Below are 13,529 nucleotides of genomic sequence, written 5' to 3' on the forward strand. Positions count from 1 at the left end.
TTAACAGCAGCAGCTATCTTGGAAGCTAAAGAGTAACAGAGGCATTTAGCAACTGCCTCCCACTTACCCTCTGGTTAGGTGGGGAAAAAAAAATCTATTTTAAAAGCCACTATAAACAAACAAACACAAATCCATTATCCTCGAGTTTCTTCTGACTCATGGTGACCCCATGTGTTACAGAGTAAAATGAAGTTCCAGGGTTTTCTTGGCAAGCAGATCACCAGGCATTTCTTCCCTGGTGCTACTGGATGGATATGAACCACCAACCTTTCTGTTACAGTCGAGTGCAAACTATTTGTGACACTCAGAAACCTCATGTACTTGGGATGTTATTAAAGTCAAACACAACTAAATTGATAGTTTTTCCCCCACTTTCCTATTAAATAGTAATCCCCTCACACTTTCTCCTTCTATTGATTTTTAAGTTGTTAATTTAATTAATTAATTAATTATTTTTTAGGAAAGTTATACAGCAGATTCCATTCAACAATTTCTACACATATTGTTCAGTGACAATGGTTACATGCTTCACATCGTGTCAATGTTCTCATTATTCCAAATTTATTTTTTGATTTTTCAGTTGTTGCCTTAAATTTTTAGAAAACAATTAACATAATCTAAAGACAGTATCTCTACTCTCCTAAATATACCATGAATTTAGAATGTTCTAAACTTAGTTGTACTTGTTACACTCTCCCATCTCCCACATATCTTTCAAATATGTGATCATGTATTTTATTTCCAGCTTGTTTGTGTTCATCCATTATGATTGTTATTTATGCATTATTTATAATCAAATAATATATAGAGTTGTCAGTATTTTTATACACTTATTTTTGAAATCTTCCTCTGGTCTATCTTCTCAATGAAGTTCACTCTTTAATGATACTTTGCAATGAGGTCTGTGAGGATAAGTCTCTTTTAGTTTTTGCCTGAAAATATATTTAATAAACCTCACATTCGAATGAGTTTAGCTCTTTGCAGAATTCTAGGCTGACATTAAATTCCCTCAACACTTTGAAGATATTATTGCATTGTCTTTTGGCTTCCATTGTCATCCTGAGCAGTCTGCTGCATTTAGTCACCCTCTGTGGGTCTTTTCTTTCTGACTGCCTTTATGATACCCTCCTTGTCTTTGGCTTTCCTTCATTCTGGTCCTGGCAATAGCAGCAGCAGCACTCCAGAAACCTCAACAGCTTGGGCTTCTGGTCCAATAATGCATGCTGCTGTTGCACTGCAGCCCCAGTAGCCATGAACTGACAGTAATAGTGTAAGGCAACAATTGCAGCATGGATATAGTGGCAGCAGTGGGAGAAATGTGGGCTCCTGGATTTATCAGTGTCAGTAAGAGCAAGAGCTCTTGGCTTTCTGCACATGGTGGTGCTAATGGTGCCAACAATACAACATTCCTTTTTTGATTTTCCATCACTTCTAACATATCATAAACAATTCTGTTTATATACTTCCTTTTGAAATACATATCTAAAGTTTCTGTTTTCCCAGATGAATACTAATTGATATAATTGACAAAAACATGTGGTTGATTACGTTACTGTGGATATATTATATAGCCCTTTCTTATTGATATTAATATTGGTCATGTGACTTGTTTCAACTGATAAGATAGGAGCATAAGTGACATATGTCATATCCATGTAGAAACTTTTAGAACCATTACACAGTTTCATCATACTGTCTTTTCTCTCTTCCATAAAAACAGACAATGTCTCAAAGAAAAGCCCAGCAGTCTGGGTTGTGGGGTTCCCACATGGGGCTGCAGTAGGTCTGTGATGAATGTACAAATGAACCTTTGTTTTATAAGCTTTTAAGATTTGTTGAGCAATTTGTTACAGCAATAACATAGCCTAGGATGACTGATAGGGTTTAAGTTTATTTATATTTATACTCTTTGAGCATCTTTTTGCTTCTTTAATGAGGAATTGTGTTATTCTTCAATTTGGAAAAATTCTGTAATTAAGTTTTTAAATACTACCTTTCTCTACTTTTAAGCCTTTCTGAAATGCAAATTAGGTATAAATTTCTTTTCTACTTTCTCTGTAACTTTTAATTTTTTTCATATTTTCCATCTGTATAATTCTCTGTGTTACATTCCAAACAATTTCCTCATTTTTTTTCTAGTTCATCTGTGTGTAAAATGCTGATTATCTGTTATTGAATGTCTATATTTTTTACTTATGGGATTGCTATTTTTAAAACCTCTTGTCTTTGTTACAGTGTCCTAGTGTTTCTTTTGATTTCTATTCTTATCTTTTATCTTTATACCCAATCATCACTTATCAACCTGGTAGGTTCCAAAGACCAGGTTGTTAGGCAAAAGTCAGCTTTATGCAAAAATGGAGGATGACCACATCAGATCACAAAATGAAAGATGATTAATCATTACATAACTGACAAATCACTGAGCATCATGGCCCAGGCAAGTTGCCACATAACCTTATGAACTTGGCTCTTACCTCACACCTCAGTGTTTGTTACTCCCAGATGTATGTCATTAATGTGTAAAAGAGTTGGAGAGTAGACTTTTTACTATTGTTGTGAGTGTGAAACGTCAGATAACAAAACAATCAAAAGTGAGGAGTAGATATATTCAATTAAAATGTTCTTATTTAATAATCTTCATTAGATTGTTTCTAGTATATTCACTTCTTGAAATTGAAATATGTCTTTTTGTTAGGTTCACTGCCTCTCTCTTATAGTGGATTATTTCTTCATATATTTTGAAATTTTTAACAGTGATTTCATCTTCAGTGGGGGATTTTTTTTTTCCCCTTTAGGAATGTTCTGCATCCTGAATTGGGGTAACATTACTCAATAAACTTTTTACATCTCCATCTGCCAGGTGCTGAAGGAATTCATGGGACTAGGACTAGTTTCTCTATTAATATTTTTGGCTTGAGGAGTTAAACACTATGCTGGTAATGTAAATTTTAGACTCCAGACATGTGTACGGCACAGGGTTGGGAGTTTGATTTTTCACAGGAGATTTTCTTCACCCAGAGCCATAAGCAGTGACAAGTATTCATGTTGCATGCCTGGGCTAGTGGCCAAAGTTATTTTAGGTTCTTTTCCATTGAAAGGTATTCCTTCCAGGATTGTAGCTTTATGCAAGTATATCAATTCTGCATCTATGACCCCACTTTACGTAAGATTAAAAGTCCCAGTCCTTACTGTTAGGGCTTCCTCTCATATTTGATAGCTGTTATGATCTATATTTAATATAATATCACACAATGCTCTTTAGCAACAGATGACAAAATTACCATTATGACTATTAATTCTAGTCTTGCTTTCCAGTATCAGCTCTTCTAGATCAGTATTTATTTCAAATTTTTAAATATTTTGTACACATTTCTATAGGTATCCAAAGGAAAGAGGTCCTATATTGGCTCAAATACATATTGCATGACAGATAGACAGACAGACAGATAGATGATAGATAGATAGGTATACACACACATATGCATCAATACACACATATATTTATATCTTGTTGTTGTTGTTGTTATGTGCCATCAAGTTGGATCCGAGTCATAGGGACCCCTCCTTGGGTTTCTGAGGCAGTATCACTACGGAAGTAGATTGCCCCATCTTCCTTCCGAGAAGCAGCTGGTGGGTTTGAACTGCCAGCCTTCTGGTTAGCAGTCAAGTGCCTTAGGCACAACTTTATATTTATGTATATTATGACTACCCATATTTATGTCTATCATTCTTAATTTCTTTCTTCTGTCAACAAAAGGGAGAGTTCATATGTATGTTTATTAAGTTAGCAAAAATCATGCTTCAGTTCTGCAAAGCAAAAGCAGATAAAAATTGCATGAGGAAATGTAGGTTGTTAAACAAAGGGATAGTCAGTGTCATGTAAGGTTTGGAAGAAGAATGGCTCATTTTAAATTCAGAAGAAGCACTATGAGTGGATCAAAGAAAATTGGACCAGTCACTGATTGGGTAGGTTCTCTAAAGCTTGCTGATTATTGAGAGATTCAAGATTGATTGTAACTGGGTCCTTTAAAAGTGACTGAAATGTACAGCTCTCAGTAATGGCATTTAAGAATATATTTATAATACTGTTACCAGAACATATTTTAATATATCATTTATATGCCTTCTCCACTCATCTTCCAATCTTACTCATCATTCAGAGTCTTGAACAACTCTCATTTTATTTGTCAATTTTATGTTATGTTTCCTTTAGGTTATAGTTTTTATGTTTATAGTTGTCAATTAATTCAAATTATTATGTGCCTTAATGTGTGGAAAAGTGTTATATTTTACTAGATTGCACATTTTTTAAAGCTAGGTCTACACTTCATGTTTGTTTTACAGTCACAGGAATATCTAGAACAGCATTTTTCACATAATAGATTCTTAATCAATGGATTATTGCATCATAGAATTTAACTAGTTTTTAAAAATGTCTATCGATTAAAATGCCATGTCTCTATAAAAGGGACAGTTGAAGCTAATTTGGGGGAACAAGAGTATATAGGAAGTAATATACAGGGACAAAAAGTAAATGCAATTCCTGAGTTCTTTCCTGTATGAATTGGTAAGACATTTTGTATCCTTGTATATTCAATCTTTATCTAGGCAATTTCTGTTTAAGATCAATAATTCTTCAAGATTTCTTGGCTCAAAGCAAAGAATACCAGAAAGATGTTTATTTGTGTTTTATTGACTATGCAAAAGCATTTAATTGTGTAGATCATAACAAATTATGGATAACATTGAGAAGAATGGGAATTCCAGAACACTAATTATAGTCATGAGGAACCTGTACATAGACCAGGAGGCTGTCGTTTGGAGAGAACAAGGGGATACTGCATGGTCTAAAATCAAGAAGGGAGTGCACAAGGTTGTATCTTCTCACCTTTATTCAATTTGTATGCTGAGCAAATAATCTGAGAAGCTGGGCTATATGAAGAAGAACATGACATCAATATTGGAGGAAGAATCCTTAACAACTTGCGATACACTGATAACACAACTTTGCTTGCTGGAAGTGAGGATGACTTATTTATAGTGTTCAGAAGCACTTACTGATGAAGACTGAAGACTACAGTCTGCAGGATGGATTACACCTCAATATAAAGAAAACAAAAATCTTCACAACTAGACTAATAAGCAGCATCATGATAAATGGAGAAAGGATTGAGGTTGTGAAAGACTTCATATTACTTGGTTCTACAATCAGCATCAATGGAAGCAGCACTGAAGACATCAGACGATGTATAGCACCAGGTGAATCAGCTGTAAAAGACTTCTTTCAAGTACTGAAGAGCAAAGATGTCTCCTTGAGGACTAAGGTACACCTACCTGACACAAGCCATGATATTTTCAATCTTCTCATATGCATATGAGAGTTGGACAATGAATAAGAAAGACCAAAGAAGAGTTGATGCTTTTGAGTTGTGATGTTGGCAAAGAATGCTGAAAGTATGGTGGACTGCTAAAAGAACTAACAAATCTGTCCTGGAAAATGTACAGCCAGATTGCTCCTTGGAAGCGAGAATAGCCAGACTTTGCCTCACCTACTTTGGTCTTCCCTCGAGAAGGTAATCATGCTTGGTAAAGTGGAGGGTCTATGAAAGGGAAGGCCCTCAATGGATTGACACAGTGGCTGCAATGATGGGCTTAGGTATAGCAAGGATACTGGAGCTGGTGCAGGGTCCGACAGTGTTTCGTTCTGCTGTATATGGGGTCGCTGAGTCAGAGACGACTTGATTGGCACCTGACAACAACACAACAGTTTTTCAAGATAAAGACTAGCTCTTTTACCTAGGTCAACTCAATGGCACACAACAACAACAACTTTTACCTAGATTTATTTAGTTGTTCCACCTAGGTGGGAGTTACAGCTAAACCCGCCCCAATGCTAATCATACATTTTGATTATTTAAAATACCAAACATTTAAGTACCAATTAAGTGTGATGGTGATATTATTGTAAAAGGTTAAATATGTGTTTTCCTTAAAAGAATGTAATTTTAAGCAATCCTGTAAATATTAGTAGTGTTCATTAACTGATTTAAGTTAGTCCTCAAACTTGAGAACTCACAGGACTGAGAGTATTTTCATGTTTCCCTGAGGAGTACACAGGCTTCAGTTTGAGAAACATTGGTTTAAATATCCAGTCCTGTTAAAAGCTTCTCATTAAAATACTTTACAAAAGTTAGACAGTTCAGCTTGGCTGAATTTCCTTATTTAGCAATTTCAAACACCTATTGTTAGGAGTAATGTTCATTTTGTTCACCTTAATGGTAATCTATGCAAACTTTAAAATTTTCCACAGGTTTAGGATTAGTGGTAAACTTGTGGGAGCAGTTATTTTTTCTTTTTATTTACAGGAAAACTGCCAGTATTAGGAATCACTGGCTGCTTCAAAATTGCAGCTGTGGCTGTCTTCTCAGATTACTAGGAAATTAAAGCACAGTTTGTAGCAAACTTGAAAATTGTTATATCACAAAGACTTGTTACTAAGAAACACAGTTAATCAATTATGACACATAAAGGAAAAGGTGGAGTAAAAACAAGAGAAATATCAGGAAATTGTTAGATAACTAACTGATGTTGTCCTATAAGAGGGAAGAAAAGAGAAAAAAAAATACATTTGAAATTCTTCGAAGATTGGATTTTGTCCATCTTTTCTCTTCTTTGTTTTAAAATTAATGCCATTGTAGATGATTGTTTATTCCCACGTGTGAATAAAGTTTGAAGAAAAGCTTCAAGCCAAATAGAAAGGGATATGTAATATGTCTCTAATAAATCACTTTAGTATGAACAGAAATTAATAGCTCATAAAATGGAAATGCAATACAAGGTACTGTCCTGTAGACAATCTTAATAGAAGCTATCACTCCAGTCCAATTAAATGAGATAATACATGTCAAAATAAATGTTGACTCAAAAAAAAAAACCAAACTCACTGCCACTGAGTCAATTCCAACTCATAGTGACCCCCCATTGGGTTTCCAAGGCTGTAAATCTTTATGGAAGCAGACTGCCTCATCTTTCTTACACAAAGAGGCTGGCTGGTGGGTTCAAAATGAACTTTTGGTTTGTATAATTTAGCTAATAATAATAAATTTTGTAACATGGGTTCCTATAATTTCTTTAAATATAAATATGTATACATACTCAATAGGTCAAGTGAGGCCTACTAAAAGTCTGAATGATATCTATTTTATTTCTTTGTATTCTCTTTTCTATATGGAAAATTAACCATTACAGAGAAGCTATTCTGATTCTAATAGAGATTTTAAATAATGTTTTGTGAAGATTTTATGATGTGTGCTAAAACTGCTCTAAATAAAATTTTAATCATTAAATTAAAATTTATTCTTGTTCAGGGATATCAGTTAATTTCATTATTTAAACAATCTATTTTATCTAGTACTCCTCAGAAAATAAGGCATTTTTCTCTTCAATATATAGCCTTGGTCTTCTGGGTCTTCTTAATCTTCATCATCTTATTGCTGGCTCTCAGAATTTGACTTGAATTTTCACATCAGTCTCATTCCCACCATCAATACTGCCAAGATAAAGTTTTCCTCATTTGTCAATACTGACTTACTTTTTTACACACAAGAAAAGTAAGTAGATTAGTTGGTAGCTTGTTGTTGTTGTTATGTGTCGTCGAGTCGGACCCAACTCATAGCGACCCCTCCTTGGGTTTCTGAGGCAGTATCACTACAGAAGTAGCAACCATTAAAATTTGGTGGTAGTTTGAAAAAGTAATAGGAATCCAGTTTCTTAAGGGTCAGATTGTCAGTTATGGTCAGCCTTCACATTTTCATAAAATAAAACAGACAATGTGGTTTAGAGATGAGCAACTCCTAAAAGAACAGAAGTTTGGTTGATTATGCACACAAAATGGGTAAGCTTACAAATGTTTAAATATAGTTTCCCAGCAAATGATTTTCCAAGAACTCATGAAAGAATGGCATTTCTCTAAGTCATGGACATGGTGGTGGTTGTTGTTGTGTGCTGTCGAGTCAGCTCATAGCGACCCTATGTACAACAGAACAAAACATTGCCCAGTCCATTATATCAGTGTTTCACTGCTATTCATAAGGTTCTCACTGGCCAATTCTTTAAGAAGTGGATGATGAATGCACATGGTAGTTGTTAAAAATATATATGTTAATTTTGTTAATCTCATATTATTCTAAGAATGCCAAAACAAATTAAAAAAAAAAGATTTCCTGAAACATTGGTTATATACAGCTTCTTTAAATATTAATATTATGAATTAATTTATCCTATACTTCTGTGTTGACATGATAAAGGAGCTGAAAAGAAGATTTCAAAGAGAAGCTTGAGCAGACAAAGCCAATTACTATAATGAAATATGCAAAGATCTGGAGTTAGAAAACCAAAAGGGAAGAACACCCTTGGCATTTCTCAAGCTGAGAGAATTGAGGGAAAAAATGTAAGCCTCGAGTTGGAATATTGAAAGACTCCATGGGCAAAGTATTGAATGATGCAGGAAGCATCAAAAGAAGATGGAATGAATACACAGAGTCACTGTACCAAAAAGACTTGGTCGATCTTCCTCTATTTCAGGAGGTGATATATGTTCAAGAACAAATGGTATTTAAGGAAGAAGTTGAAGCTGCACTGAAAGAATTGGCAAAGAACAAGGCTCCAAGAATTGATGGAATACCCACTGAGATGTTTCAACAAACAGATGACCCATTGAGGGTACTCACTCGGTTATGCCAAGAGATTTGGAAGACAGCTACCTGGACAACTGACTGGAAGAGATCCATATCTGTGCCCATTTCAAAGAGAGATGATCCCACAGAATGTGGAAATTATCGAACAATATCATTAATATTGCACGCAAGTAAAATCTTACTGAAGATAATTCAAAAACAATTGTAGCAGCATATTGACAGATAACTTCCAGAGGTGCAGGCTGGATTCCCAAGAGGATGTGGAACCAGGGATATCTCTGCTGATGTCAGATGGATCTTGCCTCAAAGCAAAGAATTCCAGAAAGATGTTTACCTGTGTTCTATTGACTATGCAAGAGCATTTGATTGTGTGGATCATAACAAGCTGTGGGTGACATTGAGAAGAATGGGAATTCCAGAACACTTAATTGTACTCATGAGGAACTTATACATAGACCAGGAGGCTGTTGTTTGAACAGAACAAGGGGACACTCCATGGTTTAAAATCAAGAAGAGAGTGTGTCAAGATTGTATCTTTTCACCATACTTATTCAACCTATATGCTAAGCAAATAATCCAAGAATATGGGTTATATGAGGAAGAATGTGGCATCAAAATTGGAGGAAGACTCATTAACAACCTGTGATACACTGATGACACAACTTTACTTGCTGAAAGTGAGGATGACTTGAAGCACTTACTGATGAAGATTGGAAAATACAGTCTACAGTATGGATTACATCTCCATATAAAGAAAACAAAAATCCTCACAACTGGACCTATAAGTAGCATCATGATAAATGGAGAAAAGATTGAAGTTACCAAAGACTTCACATTGCTTGGTTCTATAATTGATGCCAATGGAAGCAGCAGTCAGGACATCAGAGAGCTGATGTCTCAGTATGTTGCTGTTGTTATGTGCCGTAGAGTCAGACCCGACTCATAACAACTCCTTGGGTTTCCGAAGTAGTACCCCTATGGAAGTAAATTGCCCAATCTTCCTTCCAAGGAGTGGCTAGTGGGTTTGAACCTCCAGCCTTCTGGTTAGCAGTCGAGTGCCTTAGGTACTACCCTACCCGAGTTCCCTGCCTCAATATAAAATAATCCTCACAGCTGGACCTATAAGCAGCATCATGATAAATGGGGAAAAGACTGAAGTTGTCAAAGACTTCACATTGTTTGGTTCTACAATCAATGCCAATGGAAGCAGCAGTCAGGACATCAGAGGGCATATAGCACTGGACAAGTTGGCTGCAAAGGACCTCTTTCAAGTGCTGAGGAACAAAGATATCTCCTTGAGGACTAAGATGAGCCTGATACAAGCTATGATATTGTCAATCACTTCATATGCATGAGAACTGGACAATGAATAAGGAAGACCAAAGAAGAATTGATGCTTTTGAATTGTAGTGTTGGCAAAGAATGCTGAAAGTGCCATAGACTGCTGAAAGAACTAACAAATCTGTCCTGGAGGAAGTGCAGCCAGAATGCTCCTTGGAAGTGAGAATAGCCAGACTTTGTCTCACCTACTTTGGTCATGTTGTCAGAAGGGACCATTTCCTGGAGAAGGATGTCATGCTTGGTAAAGTGGAGGGTTGATGAAAGAGGGGAAGGCTCTCAATGGGATGGATTGACACAGTGGCTGTGGCGATCGGCTCAAGTATAGAAAGGATCATGAAGCTGGCACAGGACTGGTCAGTGTTTCCTTCTGCTGTGCATGGGTTGCTATGAGTCAGAGATGACTCGATGGCTCCTAACAACAACAACAACAATATACTTTTATGTACAGACATTAAATAATAATACTTTAAAAACTTTACAAAATGGCTTATTTTTTTATTTCTTCTTTAAATGTTAATATAATATAGAATAAAGAGATAAAATATTTGAGGAGATTTTTAGAACTCTATCCCAGAGTCAGAAGTCCTGAGTGGTGCAAATGGTTAAATGCTCAATTATTTCCTGAAAAATTGGCAGTTCAAACCCACCCAGCAGTGCCTGGGAAGACAAGGTTGGTGATCTCCTTCTGAAACATTACAGCCTGGAAAACCCTATGGAGCAATGCTGTTTGGTACATATTAGGCTGGTTGTTACAAGTAAAAATTGACTCAATAGCAGCTAATAGCAACACAACCCAAACTCAAACTTGCTAATTTTACTTGTTACTTTCCTTAAGGTAGGTTTTTAACTTATGGAACCTTGTGATAATTTTTGAATAAGAAACTTAAAATCTCTCATAAATCAAATTTTTATGAGAATTTTAATAAGTCCATAATTAATTTGATTAAAAGGCTGAAACTAATAGTACTACCATGATTTGGCATGCCATGATGTTTTCTAATTTGAAAATTTGTCAGAGTTAGGTTAGAAAAGAAATTTAACTGTTATCTAGGAAGAAGTCTCTCAAATGTACTGTGAATGCTGAAAAAGCAGTATAGAAAAATATTTCACTTGGACGGAAAAGTATTAAATTCCTTCTAAAACTGCCCGTCAGCAAATTTCAGCTAATTTTTTCATGGCTGGTGGAATGAACTGAGAGGATATACTCTATTTTACTGTTAAATATGTAATGAAGTTGCCAAACAAGTTATGCTAAAGAGATTAATGAGGGTTCATAGTATGATTCCTTTCCATGCCTTAGTATATGAATCATATAAATGAATAATTGTTTCTTACTAATTGTACAGAAAGGTAATATTCATGGTGTTATCCTGGAGAACTGGATGTCTAAATTTGATTTGGTCAGAAAACAACTGTTGCACCACTGAAACTAAGCTAAGAGTGAGCCAAAGTGTTGAACCAGCAGATGCCAGAGATTTGAGCTCCATCATCTCCAACAGCACATTAGTACATTACAGAGGAAAATGAAACCCATAATTAATGCTGGGCTGATGGATGGTTGATGAAATGGGAAAAAGTGAAAATTCTAAAATAGAGGAGAGGAGAAAAAAGAAAAAGTGAAAGAAATTGAGAGTATATGTGTGTGTGTGAGAGAGAGAGAGAGACTCCTCAATCAATCTCTTTTTCTATTGTTTTCTTCTATTTAAATTTCTGTTAGACCTTAGGCATTATGGAAAACTTATTTATATTGAGTCGATTCTGACTTATAGTGACTGTATAGGACAGAGTAGAACTACCCCCATAGGTTTCCAAGGCTGGAATTTCCACAGAAGTGAAGCTGCTGATAGGTCCAAACTGCTGACACTTTGGTTAGCAGCAGAGCACTTAACCACTATGCCACTAGGACACCTTATTATGAAAAGAGAGAGAAAATTGAGTTGAACATATGAAACTGCTGATATTTACTATTTCTGAACTACAAATATGCATTTTCCTCTTCATTAACATAATATAAAGCACCTGGCTCAGACTCTGAATTCTAATGTGGACTCAATTCAAGGAAATTCCTTATGTATTCTTTTATAATATAGTATACCATTATTTTTAGCCCTCTTATGTTAGCATTCTGCAGTTCTGCAGAAATTCTGGACTCCAGGTTGCTGTTGTAAAACAAGTTGGGAAAGGAGGATTTCAAGATGGCAGAATAGGCAGAAAGACTGAACAGACCCTCTTCAACAAAGAAAAGGGAAACCAATTAACACAGACACAGAAAATAATCCTGGACCCCTGAGCCTTGAGGGGAAGGATATAGAAGTGGACTAAACCCCAACTAGCAGAAGAATTTGCGTGAAAATACCAAAAAAGGAGACAGACGGAGCTGCGGTCTGGCAGTGATCCTGAGCGAACCTGACAGCACAGACAGCTTGGAGATTACCGAGTGGTGGGAGGACCTAAGAATTAACCTAAAATTCAGCCCTGCTAGCCAGGGACTGCACAGAGGACTGCTCTGGTGGCTGTGGAATAAAAGGGGAAGCAGCGGTGAAGAGGAAGATAGGCTGAGCTGTGGACTTTTGCCTGTCTGGAGGACACCGCCATTTTGAATGTTTACAAGTGGCTTGATCATTTTGGATATTTAAAGAGACAGCCTTCTACCAGATTCCAGGGGCTTAAGAACAGGTTCTGCATGCCAGTAACCCCAAGGACACTCTGGACCTGCACGACTGAAAAGGTGCGACATTCCTCTTGTTACTCTTATATCCTACACTCGCTTGGTGAATGGAAGTGGGGCCATCTCCCACTCCCACCCACCTTCTGGGCCAGCAGGAATTCCATCCTCATCTGTGGGCTCGGATGGAGCCTGGGTGACCTGCCCTGTCCTCCACCGATTTTCTTCTTTTTCTTTTTCTCTTTCTTTTTTCTGGTGTTTAGTTTGCTTGTATTTGTCTGTTTTAAAACTACTATTACTATTAATACTTTTGTCCTTTTTGCCATTATTCTTTATTCTTCCCCTCCCAAGTCCTAGTTTACAGCTTTTTTTTTTTTCTTTTTTCCCCTGTTCCTGGTTAATTTTTTTTTTTTTTAATTTAAATTTGTTTTTTTCTTTTCCTTTTTTCTCATGGGTAACCCTTTTCCTTGTTTTCCTTTTTGCATTTTTTCCCATTTTTTTTTCTACATTAGTCTCCTTCTCTACCTTTTTTTCTCTTAGTGCCCTATACCCAGATTTTTCAGGTTTTCTTGTTGTTTTTTCCTTCTTGTTATTTCCTTTTTTTTTTTTTTTTCCTTTTTTTTGGTTATTGTTCCTGAGTGATTTCATGGTGTAATTTTTGTCCATGTGCTTTTAGTCTTTTGATGGTTATTCAGTTGTAATTTTTGTCTGAGAGGGAGACAGCAACTGTCCCCATAAGATACAACTATACCCACACCTCCTGCAACTTCACTTACTGAGCAAGAGTCACTACCTCCTTCTCCACCAATGGGCCAATGATAAAAAAA

This window comes from Orycteropus afer, unplaced genomic scaffold, assembly GCF_000298275.1.
Source record: "Orycteropus afer afer isolate SDZICR_OR568_19922 unplaced genomic scaffold, OryAfe1.0 scaffold00167, whole genome shotgun sequence".
Classification (NCBI taxonomy): domain Eukaryota; kingdom Metazoa; phylum Chordata; class Mammalia; order Tubulidentata; family Orycteropodidae; genus Orycteropus; species Orycteropus afer.